This window comes from Triticum dicoccoides, chromosome 2B (genome assembly GCF_002162155.2).
Source record: "Triticum dicoccoides isolate Atlit2015 ecotype Zavitan chromosome 2B, WEW_v2.0, whole genome shotgun sequence".
NCBI classification, from domain to species: Eukaryota; Viridiplantae; Streptophyta; class Magnoliopsida; order Poales; family Poaceae; genus Triticum; species Triticum dicoccoides.
The window spans coordinates 650,338,865-650,351,396 of NC_041383.1; the positions used below are offsets into that span (position 1 = coordinate 650,338,865).

General features: G+C 47.6%; 1 pseudogene; it reads left to right on the forward strand.

Moving 5' to 3' along the window:
* The first annotated feature begins 10,598 nt into the window (after positions 1-10,598).
* LOC119368204 lies at positions 10,599-12,235 on the forward strand (annotated as a pseudogene).
* The last annotated feature ends 297 nt before the right edge of the window (positions 12,236-12,532 follow it).

Here is a 12,532-nt window from a genome sequence, read left to right on the forward strand (position 1 = left end):
TTATTTTTAGCCATGCTCTTATAGAAATGAATGAAGAGAGTGAAATGTGCTGGTACCTTGGAGCTTAATTTATACATAGGTGTTATGGCCATAAATGCTTAATAAAACGGCGGAAATGTTATAGAACTGACGTTCGGGAGTGGTTTTTCAGGGAACAACTCTTTGGTGCATCTTATTCCACCTGGGAATCTTAACACTGGTGACGTGTAGCAATTTTCATGGAGCACAAGGTTTGCTCCCATGCACCCTCCTAGGCAAGGATGCAATCGTTCGCTCGCATACACCCTTCCCGCGAATCTGATTCCACCCGTGATTCTTAACAGTTTTTTTTGGCATGGTGGCAAAGTGCTAGTTCACGGTTCCTGCATTGTGTTGTGATGAATTTATTTTATAATATGCTCTGGTATTATAACCACAAAAATGACAAAAAAGTAGATACCAGAACAAGCAGACAAAACCTTGTGATCGAAAGGTGAATTATCATAATCCAATTCTATGCCAAACATAGGTTTAGAGCTTTGAAGTAAAATCTAAACTCGGCTAAAATCTGGCTACCATTGTTGAGGCATGGTGTTACACAGAGGCCTCAAAAGGCTTGAAAACATTGGTGATTTTCAGAGGTCTAAGAGGAGAGTGAAGTTGTTTAGTGCGTGATTGTGTTTTTGGCCTCAGTGTCAGCCAGTCGTCATTGTGTGAGCCCCTTGGGAGCTCCTATTCCATGTTAAAACTGTGGAATTCGCTACTATAATGTTCGCATGGGCTTGCCTACAAAGCTCTCGCTCGCTCATCTTAGCTTCCTACTCCATTTGCTCACTTAGTATTTTTTTTCTCCCACTTGCTCCACTGCTATCTTGTAAAAAGTCCACTAGTTTTTTGGAAAAGTTTGTTAATCCAAATATGTTCATGCATTTTAAAACGTTGCAAATTAAAAAAACATGAATTTCAATAAATATCTGAAAATTTAAAATATTCACTGATTTCAAAAAATATTCACAAAATTGAAAAATGTTCACAATCTTTACAAATGTTTGTGAACTTTAAAAATATTCATGAATTTAGAAAGTATTAGGATATTTTAAATGATGTTCAATTTTTAATAAATGTTCATGAATTAATATATGGAAAAATAAAATTTAAAAATCGAAAGAGAAGAAAAATAAAAATAAAAATAAAAATTAAGAACCCTCAACTAACAACACACACCCTTACAAGCGAGCCCCAGTGACCCCACAACCCCTGATGAATTATTAGATTCCAAAATCTTGGGAGCTTAGTATCTTAAAAAGATTAGATTAGATTGGTCGGAACTTATCCATGCATGAAAATGGTGTTACTGAAATTTGAAGTCCTTACACAGCTGTCCTGGTGGATTGTCTCCATAAGGCACACATAATTGGTTCCATAACTGATAATCACTTTTTGTTGGATGCTAACAGGATGAGGGACAAACTAGCGGGTATAATTAGGACTGAAAGTCTACTCTGTATCTTTATTTTGCTAGATATTGTAAACAACACAACATGCATGTATGATTTGTGTATTGGCCAAAACACCGTGTTGCACTATCCAGATTATCATGTACAGCACAGTTGTGTATACCAATACAAAGTAATTATTATTGGGCACAAGCAAAGAAGCAACTAACGTGCACTGTTCACTAGCCCTAAACGATCTCAAAGTCCTAAAATGTCGACAAGTGTACTATGGACAGATGGGTCTGCCAAGGCCCGCTGACCAGCCACAGCATAAAATACCAGTGCCGATAACTTAATTAAGCACCCGCAAAAAAAAGTTAATTAAGCAATAACCCTTCCTTGTTTATGCAAGATTCGTCCTTGATTAGCGCGTGAAAGCGCCACCCCGCGCTAAGCATCTAGCAGCAGCTGCTTGTCCTCTCTGGGGGAGGCTCCAACCTGATTGAGATTTCGACGCACAAATAGTCTATGACAGTGGTTATGGGCTTAGGCTACTCATAGTGGGGAGTATCATGTAGTAGTATCATGCATATGATACTAGTATATGATACTAGCTTCACAGTGCATGGTAACATAAAGTAGTATCATAGATGACCATATTTATTGCCATGCATGACACAAAGTACCGTAGCATTTAACATGATATGATATCTACTTATGTTATTCTAACACACTCTCTCTTCTTTAATTATGTGCCACATAAGCATGTTTGCTAGTTTCAAGTGCATGTTACCGGTTATGTTACCCCCACTATGGCCAGTCTTATGGCCGACGCGGCATCCAACGCGTCAAAGCAAAATATCCGCTCGGATAAACGACGGTGCTTTTCTGGTCTCCCCCTTTCCTCTCACTGATTTTCTTCCGGATCGAGTGTAGCGGCCATCACACAAGCAGAGAGATAAGCAAATCCGTGTCTCTCACGAAAGTAAAAATGTGTTTTTCTGTTTTCAAATAGGCATGGCTGTGTATCTCGCGAATCCATGCCTCTCGCGGTAACAAACCCGTGCCTCTCAAGGAGGTTTTTTTTTGTTTCCGAGAGGCACGGACGTGCCTACCGAAGAAGCAACGGCGTGCTTCCCGAGGAAGCAAATCCATGCCTCTAACGGAAGAAAAAAAACGCTTTTCTCACGAAAAAAATTGATTTTTTTGGTCTAGAAATTAACAAAGATCAGTCAAAAACGAAAACCCGAAAAATCCTGGGAAAAATATCTAAAATGACGAAAATGCGTGCAAAAAAAAATCGAAGGAAGCGTACAGAGCGCGACACATGGCGGCCCAGATGCCCGTACCACAGTAGCATTTAAGCCTCGGTAGCACCAGATACTCTCCCGCTCTGGCAACTACCGACAATTTATTTTGTCGAAACATGCGACATGAGATCTACTTTCAAAGATCTCTCTACAAGAAAGCCAATGGTGAAAGCGGATCGACAATTGGGTTTACGGTTTGGGAGATAAAACTTTTTTAACTTCAAATTTGAAAGAATCCTTTGATGATGTCATGCATATGTGTCATTGCTGCATGCAAGAAAGAGAAAAACCTCCACATGGGAAGACCTTTATGTCTACGTAGTAGTGTCCTTGAATAAAAAGTGCGCTAGATGGCATTTTTCAAAACATACTCTAAATACTAAATGATACAAAATGACCAAGGAATAGAACTAGTATGTTGTAGGGGAAGACCTAGGCATTGTTCGGACTGTGGATGGTCTTGGGTCGGGCTTTGCAAAGACCAACCTCAAAATTCTAATCCTAGGCCCAGCCCATCACATGGCCTGAAAATGGCTACTTTTGCATTTAAATTTAATAAATGACCTATTTTGGTATTGAATAAGGCAATATATACCTATTTTCATATAATATCATCAGTACACATGTTTCTTGGGTTTTTTCCAGGCTGGAAACTGAGGCTTGAGCAGACCTCTTATAATACTCTTTGAACTAATAGATGTTCATAATTTTTTTCAAAAACTCATTAATTCCAAATTATTCTTCATTTTCTCTAAAATTCACCAAATAAAAAAATAACAAAATAAGAAATAAGAATGCAACAATTATTTAAATCAAAAACATTTTAAGAAGTGAAAAAGGAAATAAAGTACACACAAAAATAAATAAAATTAAAAGAAAAGAGTATGTAAAATAAAAAAGAGATGAAAGAGCAAAGCCTGTAAAAATGAAACAAAGGGAAAAACAAAAGGACAGAGGAAAACCCCCAAAAAAGCTAAAGAAAGCCGGCGCTTGCGGTTGGCTGGCCCATTAGTACTGTGGGTGCATGTTTTGCCGAAATCACTTTTAAGGAGTACTCGCTGCGAAGATCATTCCAATTCCCCAGGTTACGACAAGTGGCATGCTGCATGTGCGCCACTTGTCGCAACCTGGGAGTTTTCTCTTTTTTCGTAGATCCGTTTATTCAAGATGTTTTATTTCTTAAACCGTGCATCCAAATCTCGAACCGCTTCCGCCGTTGGATTCCTCGCGTCGAGATCTTCAAAACTAGAGCCCATGTTGATAGGTTTTAATGAACTTTTTTTTCATGAAAAAAACTGGACGAAAAAATCGGACAAAAAACCGAACCAGGAGCACGGGCTTTTCCCTTTCCGAAAGAGGCACGCACGTGCCTCTGATGAAATCACAACCGTGCCTCTCGCGAAAGCAAAAAAAACAGAAAATGCATTTTTTTTCATTTCCGAGGAGGCACGGCCGTGACTCTCGCGAAAGCACAACCGTGCCTCTCGCGGAAGCAAAATCGTGCTTCTCGCGAAAGAAAAAAAACAGAAAACACATTTTTTTTCGTTTCCAAGAGGCACGGCCGTGACTCTCGCGAAAGCACAACTGTGCCTCTCACGGAAGCAAAACCGTGCCTTTCGGAAAAGGAAAAAAATAGAAAACACATTTTTTTCGTTTTCAAGAGGCACGGCTGTGCCTCTCGCGGAAACAAAACCATGACTCTCGCGAAAGAAAAAAAAAAGGAAACGTATTTTTTCAAAAAAAAATCGAATTTTTTTTGGTCGAAAAGCTAGGGAAGACCTGTGGAAAACCAAAACATCGAAAAAACCTAGAAAAATACCGTTTAAAAAGCCGAAAACGCGTGCGGAAAAATAAAATAAAAAAAGAAATCCGGAGGGAGCGTCCAGAGCGCGACAAGTGGCGAATCACCAAGTGGCGCTGATCATTGCGAGGCTTCCGAAAGAGCGCTCGTTAATTAGTTGCTCTCGTCTTTTGCTTGAGGGGACTGTAAGCCGCAAGCCCCAATTGGGCTCCTCCTTTGTGCATCTAATATTGGGTACCAATAGAAGAACCGCATCCACGTCAAAAAAAAATCATAGAAAATCGTTTGTTCGATTTGATGTATTTTGGTAAATTAATAAAGCTGGATAATTTGATTAAAAAGAAACCGTCTTCATAGAACATCCAAATCACTGCATGTAAATGCATTATTTTTGACCGTACATGTAAATGCATTAGGTAAGGAAGGCTCGACGAGGACGACCACTCGCCTGCCAGCGATTTGCCGGCGGCAAGGAACGGCCCCCGGTAACTTTACTGTCCGACATGGGGTAAAAGATGCATGCACGGACCGATCGATCAAGTGATGCTGTAGCTGTACAGGCTGGCGTCGCCGAAGGGTTTATATAGCACCAACAATACTAAACATACAAAGGTTTACATGCTTTTACACGCTGATTATAATCTTTTCAAACTAACTAACTTCTCCTCCCTGATTTTTATGGGATGGGCCTCTTTTTCTCCTTAATCTTTAATCAAAGTTCATCGGAATAAGGGAAGTAACTCATCCGGGTTGTTAGAATAAATCCGAGTCACTCCGTCGATCATCCGAGGACCAAGCAATTACACAAGCACGATACCGAGATTTGTTAACGAGGTTCACCGATATGGCTACATCCCCGGGGCCTGACTATGGGCACTCCTCCCCATGACACCGCTACAATACCGCACCCGGTCGCCCTGGACACCGGCACATGCCGCCGGCTTCCCCTGCGTTCCGGTGCTATTATGTTGGCATAGGTTACATCGTGTGTCTACCCCCGCTATGTAAGAGAGGCCTAGGATACAAGTGTCCTACTAGGACACGACTCCATATCCTATCTAAACACAATACTACTCAGAGTCCAACTATAACCTACCTTGTACACAATATTCGACACAACTCTAACAAACTCCACCTTGGCGAATATTCTCCACCACCATGAATTTGTCAATGTGTCAAACTTCCATGTACATTGGACTTGAGCTTATCCCGTGAGTTTCGCTGCTACTCCAAAGACTCCATATGACTCCACCTGCAACTTGTATTCCCTTCTTTTCTTGACCACGGTCAACACTCGAGCAAAATTAAGTTCCTTGTTACTCTAACTTGTGCTCCCAACTTCCAGAGTACCCGTTCAACGCCATCACACACCGATCACTGACCTGTGTGAAAGTGAACAACTCACATATTGGGTGTCACACATAAGAATTACCTGAACTCAACATCACCGCTCCTTTCTTGACTGCATGTCTGAAACTTGAAAGAATTTCACCATTGCTTGTAGTCATCCCGAGTCAAATTCGCAGTTGTCTCACCACATGTATGACCACCAGAGTCCTGGCCCGTTTCCATGTCCCGTGCGCACCGCACGCCTCGCCGCTATTACCGCGTCGAGCCTCTGCTGTCCCGGTTGCGTCTCAAGGGTCGTGAACCCACACCACTCAACCCCCACTGCAGAGTACCACCGATCATCACTGACCGATGACGAGTTTCACGCTTCCATCAGACCACTGGGCTCCAATCCGAACTGCATGTCACTCGCTTTTTCCCGCTGAATAGGCTTCGACTCTCTGAGCTCTTACGCCGTAGCCCCTCAATCAGCACCAAGTGAAGTCCTCTAGACTCCAACTCCACCTTCAACATGACTCCATGGTAGATGATCAGTCCACCCCCGCGCCTCATCGACTTCAAGCTCCGTGTATACATCATCTTGAATCAATCCCGCGCCATAGTCTTGTCGAAGTCACACAAGCCCTCGGGCCCGCGCCACGTGTTTCCACGCCCCAGAAGTCGGTCACCATCAACATCACGCACCTATGTCGTCTTCGCCGATCCCACCACCGTCTTCTGTACCAACCGACTTGTGTCGATCCGTCAGACTGTTCAGTCCGACCCAGCCGAACTCGTTCGACTGTACGACATGCTCCGGACTCGACAAGCCTTGTACGCACGTCGCTGTCCACGCCACACACACGGTCCAAGCTATCTCAGCAAACTTGACCTGAAAAATTCTTCCATGCAAAGTTGACCCCACTGGACTTCGTTGTGCACAATTTTTCTATCTTCTTTTGCTAGTAGCTTCTTCTTGCATGGCGTAGACCCTCTTTTTTCTCTCTCAAACAAATCCCGTGCCTTTGATTCCTTCGGCTTAAGGCATACCACACGTATCAGTACCAACTCCGTATCGTCAACGCCTGACCGCTGCTCGCCTCGGTAACCCAGCCCTCACGGCTGCACAAGGGCCTAGCCCATCAAGATACGCACACAACCAGCCACCTGGGCCAGCCTGCCACGTCCTAGGCATGCCCATGAGCCACGTTGACTACAGCTTCCCTGCATGGCTGCAACCCACCGGAGTCGCAGCGAAATCGCATTACCTTACCTCCCCCGCGTCGTCTCCTCCGAGGCGACTCGGGGGCCAACCCTAGCCGCCGCCACCTAGTCCCCCCGTCCCCCTCCCTCCCTCCGCCGCCGCCAGAGGTGGCCAGCGGCGCGGCCGCTCGGCACCCATGAAGGTGGCGGCGAGGACTTTGGCGGATCCACTCTGAGTGGAGAGCCTCGGCATCCGGGGCGGCGGCCCCGGAAGGCGGCCAGCGGCGTGGCATGTGCGGCGGGCGGCGCCGTAGGGTGCAGGTGGGCCGCCTCCCCGGTCGTGCGGGCGGCATGGAGGCGCTGGGCGTCGGCGGCTGCAGCAGCTCCTCGTAGGCCGGCTGTATCTTGGAGAATCGGCATCCTCTTCCTCGATCTGCTCCGATCCGCGCCGCCCCCTGTCCCAGGTGGCTCCGGCCGCCGTTTTCGGGATGCCGGGTGTGCGGATCTGGTGGTTGGATGCGGATCCGGGGGAAACCCCTGACCGGCGCGGCGGCCACACTGAAGATATCGCCTTTGGGCGTCGTTCCCCTTGCTGAAGGCTTCGGTGGGCTTCCTGCACCTCCCACCCCACCCAGCAGCTCAGGTGAAAGCCTCAGTTCCTCGTTTCATGGCGACGACGGCACCTTGGTGGCGTGAACCTTCCTGAAGGCGTCGTCAGGGAAGTGCTCAAGTGGTGGTGGAGTCGGTGGTGGTTCGACGGCGGATTGTAGTGGCCTGATCCTCATCTTTGGCAACTTGCTCGGGTCCAGGTGTGGAGGGTTGCCTCCTATCCTTGACCGATGCGTGGTGCTGCATACTCTTGGCCTTCTCCGGGGTTTTCAGCGCCTTCGTCTCGACAACTCTCGCCCGGTGCTCTGTCTTGCTGCTGCCGGCAACGGTGACTGGGTGTTCGGCGCCCCGTTTTCGTGTGGGTTTGTTCCTGGTGCATCTCCTTCGGTTGCTTGGGAACGCTGATCTGGGTTCTAGGGTGAACCACTCCGCAGGCCGCCGGTGTGGCACCCGCCGAGCCCGGGTGAAAGGGTAGGGGCCCTTTGCGGAGGCGGAGTCAGGTCATGTGTTGCCCCTGTTTTCCTTCTGATGGCAATCAGTGACACAATACATGCACGGTGGTGCCTTCCTTCCATAGCTTTAGTAGGTTAGCTGGTTTTGGCTATACGGCGTTCGACTTCGAGTTGTTCTACTGAGCACAATGTATCTGTATTTCCGCTCTTTGTTTCTTGTTGTAAGTGGCAGTCCTGTAATCCTGGCCGGTTGATGGCTTTGTTAATTCAAAGTCGGGCTCTTTCTTGAGCCTTCTTTCTAAAAAATGGCTGCAACCCACCACCAACGCTAGAGTTGGTCCGCGGCGCTTCGAGTCCGCTAGCTGCTACACGCCCGTACGCGACGCCCGCTGAGCGATTGCGAGTGTCCGCCGCGCCTGCTATCCGATCTCGCCGAGAACTCCCTGTCGATCGCTTCTTCCAAACACGACGCCATCTTCCCGAATCTTCAACTCGAGCAACCTTGATCCACCGACGCGACAACTTCGCTGCCATGTCTCCAATCACACACGTTGCACCTTGTTAGATCCCATTGACAGCTTTCACGTGCTCTCCTCTAAATCAATGATCCGTAGCCTCCGAACAACCTAGCTCATGATACCACTTGTTAGAATAAATCCGAGGCACTCCGTCGATCATCCGAGGACCAAGCAATTACACAAGCACGACATTGAGATTTGTTAACGAGGTTCACCGATATGGCTACATCCCCGGGGCCTGACTATGGGCGCTCCTCCCCATGACACCGCTACAATACCGCACCCGGTCGCCCTGGACACCGGCACATGTCACCGGCTTCCCCTGCGTTCCGGTGCTATTATGTTGGCATATGTTACATCGTGTGTCTACCCCCGCTATATAAGAGAGGCCTAGGATACAAGTGTCCTAATAGGACACGACTCCATATCCTATCTAAACACAATACTACTCAGAGTCCAACTGTAACCTACCTTGTACACAATATTCGACACAACTCTAACACGGGTGGTGAAGGGGCGCCACTAAACAAGAAAAACGTATTTGACGCCTCTCAACTACGGCAAAATAGTTATGATACACACACACTTGTACTGTACTATACTGTTAGAGTGGGACATGCAAAAAATCAATGCAAACTTGCAAAGCATCTTTGAGTTTTCTTTCCTCCGGTGATATACATGTTATATTCAAACTGCATGTGACGACAGGGGCATACCAAGTTCCCAACGTTAGGTATGTCAGTCAGTGTTTTTTACAAGGTATTTGTCATTGAGTAGTATATATGCACATGTCAATCAGACGTCGCGACCGATGCATGCTGATAAAAAAGGAGCATAAACCATTGGCAAACGTGTCTTTGAATGCATTCATCTTATCAAGGAAGCAGAGGTCACAGAGAAAAGTCTTCAGAGGGCATGTGGTGTGCCACGGTGCTCTCCATTGTTGGGAATCGGTGGAGCGCCCGTCTGAGGGATGTTGATCCTCAAGATGCTTAAATTCGGGAAGGCTACAATACAATCTAACCTTAGAGCATCTCCAACGCTGATCCTCATCCGAAAATTTATCTGGGCCGTCTCCCATATGAAGTGGTTGCCGCACACTCATGCCGCTCTAGGACCGGTCTATAGGGCCAACACAACATTCATGCCGTCCCAGAGTGGACGCGACCTCTCACTGATGCCAAACTGAAACGGTGCGCGTGCCAAGATGACTTGAGACTCATGGTTCTTTTAAACTTGATTAATTAACAAGGAACAACTCCGTGTTATTCATATTTTGAAGAATGAGAAGCCACTGATGATTCATGCGAATCCTTCGGAGCATATTCATGCATATATAACCGAGTTTAACTTCATTTCGTATGTGTGCACGAGTATTTAAGAATCATGAGAAATTTTGCCAAATTTTGATGGGCACAAAAACATAGAGGTTCGGCAGCAGGACAACATTACTGATATTATGTGGATCATTTGTGGCGTTGAGGCTGAACCCCTGCCAGTGCGGGCAGTTTCCAGGAACGCCCGCGATATTTTGCAAAAGCCAGAGTCCTTTTTCTTCTTTTGTGTGGGCCGCACTTCTGGTATTTTGCTTTTAGAGTCGGGGTCACTAATTATCTACTCCCTCCGTTCCAATATGTAAGACGTTTTTGACACTATCATAGTATCAAAAAATGTCTTACATTCAGGAGTATAAATGTACACAAGTTTCTCTAATAGTGGTCGTTACCTGTTAGAGCTTCTTATATTAACATAATTGGAAGGGCTATGGATCACATATTTCTTGAGCGGGAAAATGTTCTGCTGATCTCATCTCATTTCTTCTTAATTACTCCTACATCTTACCACTACGTGTCATTTTTTTTGCGGGTTACAACTACGTGTCATTGCCATCGCAGTGCTTATAAAAGTGGCTACTCTTGCCTTGCTGTTCTTCCAAGCAAATTAAGCTGCGACCCATCCTGATGGAGCTAAGCACAGCCACTCTCATGTCTATCTCTGTCGCCTCACTGGCGATTCTTGTGTCGTTGCTTCGCCGCAAATCGGCACCAAGCTCCAAGAGGAGGCGGCCTCCTGGTCCACGGTGTCTCCCCTTCATCGGAAGCCTCCTCCACCTCCTTACCTCGGAGCCGCAGGTCGCTCTCCGGGACCTGGCGAAGAAGCACGGGCCGGTGATGTACCTGCGGCTGGGCCACGTCGACACCGTCGTGATCTCCTCCCCGGCGGCGGCACAGGAGGTGCTCCGGGACAACAGCCTCACGTTCGCGTCGCGGCCGAGCCTTCTGGTCACGGAGATCCTATGCTACGGGAACACTGACATCGCCTTTGCGCCATACGGCGCGTACTGGAGGACACTGCGAAAGATCTGCATGGTGGAGCTCCTGAGCGCGCGGAAGGTAAGGCAGTTCGCACCCATCAGGGATACTGAAATCCTATCCCTCGTTAGGAATGTCCGCGCTGCCGCCAGAGGCGGCGAGCCAGTAAATCTCGGCGGACTGCTCGTGTCTTGCTCGAACACGATCAGCGCAAAGGCGACGTTCGGTGAGGGATGCGACGCCGACCTCCAGGAGCAGTTCTTGTCTGCGATCGGCGTGGCACTGGAGTACAGCGGGGGGTTCTGCGTCGGAGACCTCTTCCCGTCGCTGTGGTTCGTGGATGTCGTCACTGGGGTGAGACGCCGGCTCTGGCGAGCGCACAGGGTCCTCGACGCCGTCTTTGAGAAGATCATCACTAGGTGCCAGGCGCGGCGGGAGGAGAAGAAGTCAACGGCGATGACCTTCTGAGCGTCATGCTCAGGATCAAGGACGAGGATGGCCTTGAGTTCCCCATCAGCACCACAAACATCAAGGCAATCATAGTGGTAACGTGTTTTTCCTTGAAAGATTCCCATGGTCGATGCTTAGAGTAGTACTGGCTATATATGTGTTATTTTTTCTCATTCATGTTCTTCATGTCGATTAATTTCGATTAGGATATGTTCACGGGAGGGACCGAGACAACATCATCAGCCGCCGAGTGGATCATGTCGGAGCTCATGCGAAACCCGGAGGTGATCGCGAAGGCGCAGGCCGAGGTGCGACAAACACTCGACAACAAGAACCCACGAGACCACGAGAGCCTCATAGAGGGGCTGTGCTACACGAGGATGGTGGTGAAGGAGGGCTTGAGGCTGCACCCGGTGCTGCCGCTCCTGCTCCCACGTGTCTGCCGGGAGACCTGCGACGTCGGCGGATTCGAGGTCACGGAGGGCACCAGGGTCATGGTTAACGCGTGGGCGATAGCGAGGAGCGCCGAACATTGGCACGACGCGGAGGAGTTTAGGCCGGAGAGGTTCGTGGATAGCACGGCGACAGACTACACCGGCACGCGGTACGAGTATTTGCCGTTCGGCAGCGGGAGGAGGATGTGCCCCGGCGGCAACTTTGCGATGGCCACGCTGGAGCTCACTGTGGCACGGCTTCTCTACTACTTCGACTGGAGCCTCCCGAACGGGATTCGACCGGAGGAGCTCGACATGGACATGATCGTCGGCGCAACGGCAAGAAGAAGAAACCAACTGCACCTAATTGCGGAGCCCTATAATGTCCCAATCGATCTTTAAAGCCGATGTTTGTGACAGTTCACTTTCGTTGTTCTGCCATGTGGGATGAATGTCTATATATGTCTTGTTTTTATGCAATGTAATGCACAAATAAATAATTTTGGCAGATAACATTGTATAGAGTAAAATTCAGTTGTGGTCACTTAATTGCGCATTTTGGTCATCTAACAAATAAAATAACGATCCAACCCGCAAGACTTTGCATGACCCATGTAGATAAACCAAAACAAGGGAAGAGGATTTAGAGCTCCTGGGTGCTCGACCCCCTATATAAACATTACTGGGTGCAGGGGCGGA